Here is a 12,778-nt window from a genome sequence, read left to right as displayed (position 1 = left end):
ATTTGGGGAGTCGGAAATGAGTGGAATTTGGGAGTGCCTTGAGTAGGTGGATGTGACTTTAGGAAAAGGCGCCAAGCACAGTGTAAAATGGTTACTTGCAAGAAATCACAGCCTACGTTAAATGGCCTGTGAGGCAACTCCAGTTCTAAGGAATATGGTAATTAACCCTTTCAGCTGTTAATCTCCTCTCCAGTGTATCTGTTCGGTAAAATGGGAATTTGCTGTGCTTGATTCACTGAAAGCCACTTGTCTGGCTGTAGAAAGGAAGGATACACAGTTTTCTCTGATATTCTTGTGTGGGTGATTCAGGGCTTAAAAATAGGGGATAGCTGTGTGGTTGCGGTGCCGCTGAATTAAGCTTTTTCACTTCACGCAGTAGGAGTTTGGTTCCTTTTTTCGGTTTGCAGTCTTAATTAAAAAAAAATGTACTTTGTTACATGCGGCATGTGGTTTGTTTTGTTAGCGATTTTATTTTAGGAGGGGCCTTCAGAAACTCCACGGGATCTTCTCTGCGGTCTTCTTAGGATGCAGTCATGTCCTCACTGAAAGCTAACTGGTTAATGCTCGTTTTGCTTCGAGAAGACCATTTATTTCGTGTGTAGCTGGCTGGGTTCGTATATGGACCCAATGGAAAGGAGCCTCTCGGGAATGGAATGCCCGGGGATAGAGTTTGGACTCTGCATTTCAAAGCTGCCCTCTCTTGCTCTTTACTGAGGGAAGAGAGGACCCCTCCCCTTCCCCCAGGGGCCCCCACCCAAGGCCTCATTCATCCTGCTTTAGAGCCCTGATGGTGCTTCCTTTTTTTATGATTATGATGTTCTGTAAATCACCTTTTTCTTTTGCGTATCACTTGGCTCAAAGTCAGCCTTTGGTCTTCAGGTCTACCCTCCACCCCACGCCCCGTGTCACCCACCAAATGGATTTTCTTCTCTCTTTTCCACTTTAAAGTCCTTACCGTACACGTGCCTGTGATTAAGCCTCCTCGAGATCCTTTTGGATGTTGGCAAGATGTAAATTCAGGTGACGCATCGAAGGTCACTCACTTGGGATCTTTTGGACGGGATACGTCAACGAGGGACGGACGTGCTCCCGGTGAGGCTTTCGTGACGTTCGAGTGCTTCCCGGGGACTTCAGCTCCCTCAGCTGTGAAATGGAGTTAGCTGTTAGGGTGCTTCTTCCATGTCGCTCAAGAGATTGTTCTGAGGATGAAACGAAATCAGGAATGTGGCAGAATTTGTAAGTTGTAAGATATTTTGTTGCCAAAGATTTAAAAAAAAAAAAAAGGCTTGATTACGAATGTAACGAATCCAAGTTTTTCAGACGTACATATGAGCCCTTACGTGAGTGTATCGGGCAACTTCATCTAGGATTGTTTTTAGTCTGTAATTGGCATTGTTGTTGGACACTTCAGCATTGCGGGGAAGCACCGCGAGCAGTTGCCCCCGTTTTCCGTAAGCAAGGCCCCTGGAGGCGTGGAACCGAGCCCTTAACAGTGTCTTCAGTTTTGTGCCATCCCATGGGTGCTCCTTTAACGAAGCCTACTTTCTTGAGGTTTCAGTACCTGAGCCACCTGTCGACGTGGGAAAAGGCGATAGGCAGTCTGAGGTCAAGGGCAGCCAGGCATTCCTGCCGTTCACATGAGTGAGCAGCGGGCATCAGTGCAAGCCTGATTTCAGCACCCAGTTTTTCTCGGGCCTCCCTCTCCATCGGCCAGGCTGCCCTGGAAACTGCAGTACCTCCCAGTTTCTCTTGTTCTCCCCCTGCCTTTTCTTCCTCTCTACCAACCACTCTGTGCCTCTGAGCTCCCAGGCATGGCAGTGGGAGGAATACGGAGGCTAATAAAGCACAGCACCGGTCCTCAAGGAACCCACTTTATATGACGGTGTACCGGTCACATAGCTCAGCAGACGTTTGTACAGATTATCTGTGGCATGCCCGAGTACTGCGGTCAACGTGCAGATACAAGCTGGGGCGCGGTGACCTCTCTGGGAAGAGCTGGGGCTCCACAGTCCAGTGGGAGAAGCAGACCTGGGTGTCATTTCAGTGCGGTGCAGTTAAGTGCCGCCACAGGTATGCAGGAGAGTTTGGGGGCCGGGTTGGTGCACGCAGTCCAGCATTTATTCTCCTGCGTGGCGCTTAGAGTTTATCGGGCAAGGCAGGCATTGGGATGTTTCTAAGTTGAAGGGCAGTGAATTACCCCAAACCTGAAATCTGCAGAATGTTCCGGGCAGTTTGTAATTCCCCAAATCTGCGTGTATCAGGACAGGTCCGTAATGTGTTGTGTTGGATGGCCATCCTTGCCTGTTGATTTGCCTGTTGATTCGCCTGTTGATTCAAGTCCGTGTCCTCTTGCTGAATATGTCAACAGCGTGACCAACACTCTGCTGGGTATTCTCGCATCGACCACCGTATGGGTCTCCTGCGGCTGCTGTAACAAATTGCCACAATGTTAGTGGCTTCAAACTACACAAATTTGTTTGTCATTGTTCTGTAGGTTGAAAGTCTGCCTCTGGCTTCACCGGACAAAAAACAAGGCATTGGCAGGACTGTGTTCCTTCCTGGAGAATCTGGGGGAGAATCGCTTCCAAACTCATTCAGATTATCGGCCGAATGTAGTTCCTGTTGGACTGAGGCCCCCGTTTCCTTTCTGGCTGTCGGCCGGAGGGCCGCCCACGACTCCTAGAGGCCTCTTCTTTTTGGTCCTTGCACACAAACCCCTTAGCCCAGAACCAGTAAGGACCACTGAAGCCTGCCGCAACTCTGCCATATCTCTTCTCCATGTGATTAGATGGGGCCCACCTAGGTAACCCAGGATAACCTCCCCATCTAAGGCCTGTAGCAAAGTCCCTTTGCCATGTAATGCGATCTAGTCACGTTCCAGAGATTGGGTCATGGGCGTCTTTGGGGGCCATTACTCTGCCTCCCACAAGTAGCTGATCTAATTATGACAACATCTGATCAAGTTGTTGTTATCCTAGTTAATATATAAGTTAACTAAGGCACCAGAATTTTAAGCAAATTGGCAGGGCTGTTAAGATTCCTAGTATATGACAGGACAATTCTTCTGACTCGCTGTTGTGCTGGGGGTGGGTTTTTTTGCATGAGAGACAGGTCAGTCAAAAGCCAAGAAACTTTTTTGCTTTGGAGTATTGAAGTGGTCCGCTCTAATTAGAGAAGTTTTGCCAAGAAGTCATTAGAGTAATTCCTCTATTAGAAAAACCACCCATGGGGTGCCTCTATGGCTCAGTTGATTAAGCATCCGACTCTTGGTTTCAGCTCAAGTCATGATTTCATGGTTTCATGGGTTTGAGTCCTTTGTAGGTCTCTGCGGTGACAGTGCGGAGCCTGCTTGGGATTCTCTCTTTCTCTCTCTCTCTCTCTCTCTCTGTCTCTCTGCCCCTGCCCCACTTGGGCTGTCTCTCTCTCTCACAGTAAATAAATAAACTTAAAAAAAAAAAAAAGGTACTCGTTGGGATGAGCACTGGGTGTTATATGTAAATGATGAATCCCTAAATTCTATTCTTGCAATCAGTATTACGCTCTGTTTTAACTATCTTGGATTCAAATAATAAAAAAAGAAAAAAGAAAAGAAAAGCCACTCATGTGGGGCATTTGGGACCTTGTCTTTTCAAGGTTTACAGGAAGGACTGACCCCATGGGGTAGAGTGCATGAATCCACATCCATTTCTAGAATGGAAACAGCTGAGTCAACCCAACAGGGAGTCACATTCCTGAGTTTAAGAGTCTGTTTCACGGCTGAGGCAAAACCCAATAAACAAGGTTTGCACTTGGATTGATAGTTGGGAATGAGGTGCCTTTTGTGGTCAGGGAAACAACTGGTGACAATCACCAGCGCGTACTCAAATGAGCATGACCGCATTTGATCGCGGAGGTGTTTTTAATGGTTGTTTCATAAGGATGTTTTTTTCTTTTACGGTAAGTGACAAGCTCTGATTTGAAATAAGCTGCCTGTAAGAAAGAAGAATCTAGAATTCTAAGGCTTTTAGGCTGGCCTTCAGGAACTCAGGAACGGCCTGTAATCCTGGGCAAACATTTTGTGTGTCTGTGCTTCCCGTGCGTGTTTAGCGGGGAGAGGAGTTCCAGTTTGCCATTCGAAGGGGTTGGGTTCCAGACCGTTGAAGAACGTATCGCTCAATGTGATATTGAGTATCAGATTTTGTTTAAAAATTTAATACTCATTTCGAGCAAAGTTATACAGGCTCATAGTTTTAAGAGTCAAAAGTTCTGCGAGACTTAGAACAAAAACACAGCCGTCACCTACTCCACCCTTCTCCACCCTGATTCCTGTTCCTCAGAGGCCATCATTTTAATGCTTCAGCTCTTTCTTCCAGATTGTGCGTGTGTGGAACATCCTACTACTTAGAAGCCAATTTGGGTCACTTATCCCACCCCTTCCTCCCACTGCCACCTCTTTCCGCCCTGTGCTCCCTGTGCGATTATGTCAAAGGTTCTGCTGAAGTATTCAGCAGCACTTATTACAACTGTGGAAACGTTACTCACAGCTGAGATGTTTAGTCTGTTTTGATTGCATTTCCTTTCTTTTTCCTAGAGTTTGTTTTGCTTAGTTTTTTTTGTATCTGTGCTTTATTCACCCCTCACCCCGGCAGTGTAAATCTCCTCTCAGTACATCCACAGGCACCGGGGAATCATCCATTTTATCCTTTTCTTAGGATAACTCTTCTGAACCTCCCATCCTGCTGCCTTTCCTCTCCAGTGGTTGCTTGCTAGGCCTGCTGCCACTGTCCTCTTAGACCTTCCCTGTCACCCTGAGAGAGAGCTCCTTTCACTCTCTGGGGTCAGGATCCCTCCTTTTTAAGTTTTGTCTCTTACTTTGGTTTCGCATATCCACCAGTAGCTGTCAAAAAATATACATACATACATACATACATACATACATACGTACATACAGAGTTGAGATCTTACATAATGTTGGAATATTTTCCTCTCCTTGTTATATTTTCCTTTCCATGTTATTGGTCATTTGAGTATAGAGTTCTGGGCTAGAAAGCATTTTCCTGCAGAATTTTGAAGATAGTGCTCAGATCCAGCCTCCAATGTGATGGTCAGTGTGTCCAAAGCCTTTCCTTTGCATGTGACTCGCGTTTTCTTCTGCATGATCTTTTAGGCCTCTGTTCTTCCAGGTGTTTAGAAATTTTGTGACGGTAATGCCATGATGTGGGTCTTGTTTTTGTTCCTTGTGTCGGACACTTGGTGAGTCTGTCCCATCCGTGGATGCCTGTCCTTTATTCTGAGCATTGAACTCCTCTATAGGTCTGCGTTCTTCTGTTTCTTCACTTCTTTGTCTTTTGTTTTCCTTTTTTGGAAGATTTCTCAAACATTTTCTCTAAATTCTTCTATGAATTTTTCATCGTTACTATTTAAAAAAATTTTAAGAACTCCTTTGTAATTCCTGAAAAAAATATTTTATTTATTTATTTATTTATTTATTTATTTATTTATTTAGAGAGGAGGGTCAGAAAGAGAGAGGAGAGAGAATCCTGAGCAGGGTCTATGCTGTCGGTGAAAACCCCAACCCAGGGCTTGAGCCCATGAAACCGTGAGTTGATGACCTGAGCTGAAATCAGGGGTTAGACACTTAACTGACTGAGCTGTCAGGTGCCCCTATATATATTTTTTAAAGTCCCATCCTTTCTTGTTTCAAGGATGTGGTCAGATGTGGTTTTATTGTGCTCCTCATCCTGGAGGAAAGGTTTATTTTAAAAAACCTGTTTTTTAATGTTTATTTATTTTTGAGAGAGAGAGTCAGAGCATTAGTGGGATAAGGGCAGAGAGAGAGAGAGAATCCGAAGCAGGCTCCAGGCTCTGAGCTGTCAGCGCAGAGCCCGACGCGGGGCTTGAACTCAATGAACCTGAGCCCAAGTCGGACGCTCAACCGACTGACCCACCAAGGCGCCCCGAAAAGGTTTATTTTTAAATGGCTTCTCGGGGTGCCTGGGTGGCTCAGTCGGTTAAGCGTCCGACTTCGGCTCAGGTCATGATCTTGCGGTCCGTGGGTTTGAGCCCCACGTCGGGCTCTGTGCTGACAGCTCGGAGCCTGGAGCCTGTTTCGGATTCTGTGTCTCCCTCTTTCTCTGACCCTCCCCTGTTCATGCTCTGTCTCGCTCTGTCTCAAAAATAAATAAATGTTAAGAAAAAAAATGGCTTCTCAGTTGGATTATCTAACACAGCCTGAAATATTGGATAGTAGTTTCAAGAATTACCTTTCCGCCCATTATCCGTTTTCCAATATGGAAAAGAAGTGACCTTTCAATCCTTGGAGGTGTTAGAACACAGCTTTTGTATGTTTTCAAACACCCTCTTCCAACGTGTTTCTTCCCTGCCCATGTCATAGCTAAGTTGTGCCCTCGCTTTGTAAACCTCACGTTGTCCGCTCAGGTCTGTGTGCTGCTGCGTCAGTGAGTTCAGAGTTTGGAAATCCTTGTCTCCTTTTGCTTGAACAGGTGCATGCTAGTCGATCGCGCCCGTGCGTGTGGCATGCGGTACCGCTGGAGGCAGATAGCTCCGAGGAAAGCTCCTTTGGGGGGTCAGTTTTTAATCATAAAAAATATTAAGAAAAGGCAAAAAGACGGAGTAGTAGTGATGGGTTCTTGTGCTGGACACTAGGTAATGGTGCCACAAAAACTAGGGTATTTTTAGCCACGGTGGGTGGAGTTAGGTTTGGGGCTGTCAGCCCGTGTGGAACGTTCTAGCAGGAGCTGTGTACAGAAATGGCTTCTTGGGAGCAGGACACAGGCCTCCTCGTGGGTGTTTGATGAAGACACGTGTAACAGATATCCAAAGAGAAAAGGGGAGTGCATTCGAAAATTGTTCTGGAATCCTGTATTTTGAATGACTCTTGAACAGTAAAGGATTTCTGGAACATTTACAGCAAGCAGTTCTCAGTTCCGGTCTGTGGAAACGAATGTGACGGGGACAACCAGGATGAATCTTGAGGACACGTGGCTTGGTATTTTCTCGTTAAAATCCCCTCTTCCCGATTAACTCAGATTTGTGTGTTAGGAGGTCATATGTCACTTGATGTTTTTCTCCAGATGGGTTATTTGGATTTTCCGGTTCTTGAAGAGTGGCCCTCTGTGTCAGTCTGCTCAGGCTGCTGTAGCAGAATACTGGAGACCGGGTGGCTGGCAAACAACGGAAATCGCTGTGCAGGCTAGAAGTCCAAGATCAGTGTGCTGGCAGATTCGGTGTCCAGCGTGGGCCCGCTTCCTGGCTTCCAGAGGGTGTCGTCTTGCTGTGTGTTCCTGTGGTGGAAGGGCACTGGGGCTCTCTGGGGTCCCCTCTATAAGGGCACTGATCCCACTCGGGGGTCCACCCTCATGACCCGATTGCCTCCCAAAAGCCCTGCCTCCTAAGACCATTCATTTGGGGGTTCAGTTTCAACGTGGGAATTTTGAGGGAACCCCAACATTCAGTCTGCGGGACCCACTGAGAAGCTCAGATGTGCCGTATCTTTATGATGAGGCAGACGACAGGGGTGGAAAAGGAGACTGTAGTATTCATGTTAGAACTTCCGGATTCTGGAGTTCTGTGTCCCCTCCACCCTCACGACCGCCTCGGTTGGTTGAGTGCTTTCCGGGTCCCACGCACCTGCCTCTCGCTTCATCTCTGCGGCCACTCCGCGGGGTCGGCATGTCCAAATCTTGCAGGTGACATGAGATGAGACTCCTGGGGACTACAGTTGTCAGCACTGTGTCGCCTCTTTTTCAGTTCTCGTGACGAGAAGAAAAGCTGGCAATGCTTTCCAAGTGGTGATTCACGTGAACTCGGCTTATGGGGGTCACGTCACAGTGCGTCAAATCCTCACGTTGTATACCTACAACCGGTACGCTGTTATGTGTCAGTTGTATCTCAGTTTAAATTTTTTTTTTATGTTTATTCATTTTTGAAAGAGAGAGAGCACAAGCAAGGGTGGGGCGGAGAGAGAGGGAGACACAGAATCCGAAGCAGGCTCCAGACTCTGAGCTGTCAGCACAGAGCCCGATGCGGGGCTCAAACTCATGAGCTGTGAAACCATGACCTGAGCCGAAGTCGGGTGCTCAACTGACTGAGCCACCCTGGGGCCCCAGTTGTATCTCAGTTTAAAAACAAGAGGTGAGGAGACGTTGAATAACTCGCTCAAGATCACAGGGGAGGTGGGATTCGGATGCTAACGCCCAAGCCTGGGCTCTTGGCCGCCACACCGCACGGCCTCTGTATGTGCTGGGACTTTCTGGTGTCTCGGCACCGAGTTGACTGGTGTGCCCAGGGACTGTCACGATGGAGCTGTCCAGGGCGCAGCTCAATCGCTCACGGCGACTCCTGCCCGGAGGCCCAGTGGCTCTTGTCGCCTTTGACCTGCAGGACGCCCGCCCCTCGTGGTGCTGCAGGTCGTCCGTGTCCGTGCCCCCTGCAGTCCCTCCCTCAGCCGTGTGGCAGGTAGGGCACCTGTCTGTGGGGAGGATCCCAGCCCCGGTGGCCCTTACGGCGGCACGGGGCGCGCGGCAGATGCTGGCAGAGGCAGGAACCAGATGCTTCGGGCTGCAGGGGGGCGGATGGGAGGGCACAAGATGCGGTTCTGAGGTGGGCCGCGGAGCAGGAGTGGGACTCCCACAGTGGCACCGAGCAGCCGAGGCTCTCAGCTCTGCGAAGATTCCAGCCGGCCGGGCCCACTTGGGTGGCTTTCCCTGAGTTCTCTGCGTGCTTAGTGCAGGGAGGAAGTTATCACGGCAAAGGAGTCCTCCGGACGCCGTGACCGCATTTAGAGTTTTCGATGTTCAGCCCGTTGGGCCGGCCTGGGCCGGGAGAAAAGAGCCTGTGCCTCCCTCCTCGTTGGACACCTGTCCGGCGAGGCCCAGTCGGGTGTCACCACGCCTGTGCCCCCGATGCCAGCCGCGCCTGTATTTGGGGAGTACGAAGGGAGCTGCTGTTCAGCGCGTGGAGAACATCGCACGTGGCACTTAGTCCGTCCTCTGGGTGAGACAGCCTCACGGATCCAAAGGGTTCTTGCTGATCCACACCCTGCCTCCTCGACGCCGAACCCCCCATTGTCCCGCCGCGGAGGGCACTTCTGAAGCCTCCGAACGCTGGCAGTCTGTCCGCTGCCCGCCGAGCTCGGGGAGAGCCGTGGGGGTGATGGCAGAGACCCAGGCCCCCAGACCCGGGCTGGCTTTCTGGCTCTGCCGCTCAGGTACTGGCCGTGTGGAATCTGGGGCTCGTCGGGGACTTCTGTGAGCCTCCCGGACCACGTGGAAACACCCCTGCTTGGAAAGGGGAGCGGGGGCGCGGGCCGACGGCCACCGGGAGCTTGGTGTGGGCCAGGCGTGCGGCGAGCGCCGAGCGGGATGGGACCGATCGGCGTTACCGGCTGTCGTCACGGCTCGCCTCCGGTGGGAAGGGGTGAGGAGCGTCACCCAGCCTGGGTCCTTGTGGCAGCGGTGAGGGCTGGGAGCCTGCCACCTGGGGCGTGTTGCCGTCGGCAGCGAGATTTGGAGCGCTGCTGTGCAGCCACGTGCCGGCCCCCTCAGGGCCGCCTGGGCCGGTGCGGCGGGGACCGGGGGGAGTTGCCGTGCGGCCGAGGCTGCCCGGGGCCACCGGGGCCGGCGCGTGGGTGCTGCGGGAGGAGGGGCTGTGCGGCCGAGTGCCCGGGTCCTAGCTCCGCACGGAAGGCACTCGGAACGGTGTGGCCGATGCAAGTTTTGTTGTTGGTGCCGAAGAGGAGTTGAGAAGGCGTTACTAGGGCCGCGTCCGAGTTGCTGAAGTGGAAGTAAGGGCCGACGTGGGAAAATCACCTCCCGGTGACGGGCCGGGGAGTGTGAGTTGGAAGGACCTACGCCTAAGCTGAAGAGTGGAAACAAATGTTGTCCTTTGGTGACCCTCCGTGAGTCTGGACGCCACTGCACGTCGCTGAATGAAAGGCGCCGGGGCGCGGGGTCACCAGCCTCGTCCCGAGGCGTCTGCTGCTCTGTCTGGGGGAGAGGCGGCCGGGGCGACGGTGCCCACAGCTGGGACCAAGTGTGAGCTACTGTGAATGCAGCGTCGCCTTTGATACGAGCCTAGCGGTAAATACGAGTTGTATGACACGCGAAGACACAGGCGTAGAGGTATCGGGAGGTTTTCAAGGTCACACGGTTGTGAGTGGAGAAATGAAAGGCTCGCGAACTGTGGGGTTTCCCCCCAAAGCCCTTGAACTTTCCTTAACACTTGGTCGTTCCCTGGCCGTGCGGCAGCGACTGAGAACTCCAACACGTGGGGCTTTGAGGCAAGGACCGGGGGGATATGACGATGTCTGCAGACCTGGGATATGCCGCAGCGGGCTTCTAAGTTACAGAGTGTCCACCGGGAGAGAAACCCCTGCTTTTAGACCTTTTTGTGTGGAAACAGATGAAGACCAAACATGAGAAAGGCAAAAGCTGTTGATTCAGCGCTGGCTGGAGCAGGGGGTCAGCCACCCACACTTGTGTTTGGAGGCGGGCAGAGCAGTGGGGGAGCTTCCCAGAGGAGGAAAGGGCGCTCGGGTGGGCCTGACGGGGACTGGGGAGGCCAGAGAGGCTGGGGAGGCCGGGGAGGGGAGGCCAGGGGGGCTGGGGTTGCTCAGGAGGCTGGGGAGGCCCACTGGAAGGGGGCGTCCATGCGGCTGGTCAGGGGAGCGGGTGTGGCTTTCTCGGGTCGGTCCTGAGTCTGAAGCAGGACAGAAATTAGGGAAGCTGTCCGTTATCGACCAAGTCCTGGCCGAAGGTCACAGGGGTCATTGTTTGGGTTCCTGGACTGTGATTAGAGACAGCAATCTGACTTCCTGCAGATCTGACTTACAGCTCCCTGGGCGGGTCACTGTGGGTAAGGGACTAGTTTCCTGGGTGGGTCTCTGTGGGTCAGGGGGTAGGTTGTTGTGGGTGAGGGGCCGGCTCCCTGGGCGGGTTGCATTGGACTGTGGGTCAGAGTTGAGTGTATACGTGGTCTGGCCCCTTGTCTTTTTGTAGATTCAGTCTCTCATCTTTCTCTTGAGGGTAACAATATGAAATGACAGATGTGTTGGGAATTCTGTAACAATCGTATGGTCTCTGGAAGTTTTTCACACAGACATTTAAATCAGAGCGACTGTGCACTCTGGGGCCATCACCTCGGAGATTTAAAAGGCTTCAGTAATATTCCCTTGGTATCACTATGCTTTTCATTCATTGTTATGAAAGTCTGCCTTTGTCCACAGCTGGCTCTTGACTGTCCATTTTGTGGTGGACCCACATCCCTGCGGATGTCATCTTTTGTGCCCTTCACCGTTGGTCTTAGCTTGTCCGCCTGGCCAGTGAAGTTTAGTTTTCTAACCTTTGTTGGTACTAAAGTAGGGAACTGTGGGTCAGCTCACTGACTGCACTGGCAAACTGGGAAGCGGGGAGAAGCTATCGTGGTTTTTGGTGGTAAAGTCAGGAGTAAAAGTCTGTGTACCTGCCACGGTGTGACTGAGGGAAGGCTAAATGTGCAATCTGCGGTGAAATAGTTTTCCTTTAAATGTTTCTTCATTCATTTTTTTAAAAAAATTTTTTTAACGTTTATTTTTTTGAGACAGAGAGAGACAGAGCATGAACGGGGGAGGGTCAGAGAGAGAGAGGGAGACACAGAATCTGAAACAGGCCCCAGGCTCTGCACTGTCAGCACAGAGCCCGACACGGGGCTTGAACTCACGGACCGCGAGATCATGACCTGAGCCGAAGTCGGGCGCTCAACCGACTGAGCCACCCAGGCGCCCCTTCTTCATTCATTTTGAGAGACGGTGAGAGTGCGAGCAGGGGAGGGGCAGAGAGAGAGCGAGAGAGGGAATCCCAAGCAGGCTCCACGTTTAGCACAGAGCTTGGTACAGGACAGGGCTTGATCTCACAGCTGAGAGATTATGACCTGAGCTGAGGTCAAGAGTTGGATGCTTAACCAACTGAGCCACCCAGGCACCGCCCCCTACCCCCTGCCAAAATGAAATCGTTTTATAACTGATTTTCATTTATCTCTGCTTCTCGTTCTTTTTATAACAGAAATTTTATAATTTTTTTTAATGTTTATTATTGAGAGAGAGACACAGAGCATGAGCGGGGTGGGGGGAGGGGTGGGGCAGAGAGAGAGGGAGACACAGAATCCGAAGTGGGTTCCAGGCTCTGAGCTGTCGGCAGAGAGCCCGACGTGGGGCTCAAACCCACAAACCGCGAGATCATGACACTGAGCTGAAGTCGGTCGCTCAACCGGCTGAGCCACCCAGGTGCCCCTTATCACAGAAATTTTAAATTGGCCTTTATGGTTATCATCAATGTAAACGATATTAACTTATTTACACATAATTTACCTTTTTTCCTATTCATTTGCTGTTTCCACATGATCGAAAGGACGTTGTTACGGGCCCCCCAGATTCACGTGGTGAAGCCACATGACTGCCAATGTGGTGGGAGTAGAAGTGAGTCTTTCAGAGGTAGATAGGGTTAGACGAGGTCGTGAGGACAGGGCCCGGTCCGATGAGATGAGGGTCCTTGTAAGAAGAGACAGCGGGGAGCTCGCGTGCTGTCCCCACGATGAACCCACAGCGAGGAGACTTGCCAGGATCTGCATCGACAGGCACCTTGATCTTGGACTTCCAGCCCCCTGAACTGTGAGAAATACGTTCCTGTCGGTCATGCCCCCAGTCTGCGGTATTTTGTTACCGTGGGCCAAGATGGTTAACACAGACATGGTTCTCGAATGCTGCGGCCTGTATTTAAGTTGGCAGTCAGTGCTATAGAAATAA

The 12,778-nt window shown here is 51.0% G+C and overlaps 1 protein-coding gene across 2 annotated transcripts in view; it reads left to right on the top strand.

The window, feature by feature from the left end:
* The window catches only part of AFAP1 (actin filament associated protein 1), a 157,606-nt gene that overhangs the window by 3,454 nt on the left and 141,374 nt on the right, over positions 1–12,778 (top strand). The window contains exon 1 of one of the 2 annotated variants that reach the window (XM_042937000.1): positions 7,764–7,864. The exons of the other annotated variant lie outside the window; for it this stretch is intronic. The gene's annotated coding sequence lies outside the window, so the exon portion shown is untranslated. Of the gene's footprint in view, positions 1–7,763; positions 7,865–12,778 lie in introns of those variants that run through there. 2 annotated transcript variants of the gene reach the window in all.

Source organism: Panthera leo, chromosome B1, assembly GCF_018350215.1.
Source record: "Panthera leo isolate Ple1 chromosome B1, P.leo_Ple1_pat1.1, whole genome shotgun sequence".
Lineage (NCBI taxonomy): Eukaryota > Metazoa > Chordata > Mammalia > Carnivora > Felidae > Panthera > Panthera leo.
This window is presented reverse-complemented; position numbering and strand designations above follow the sequence as displayed.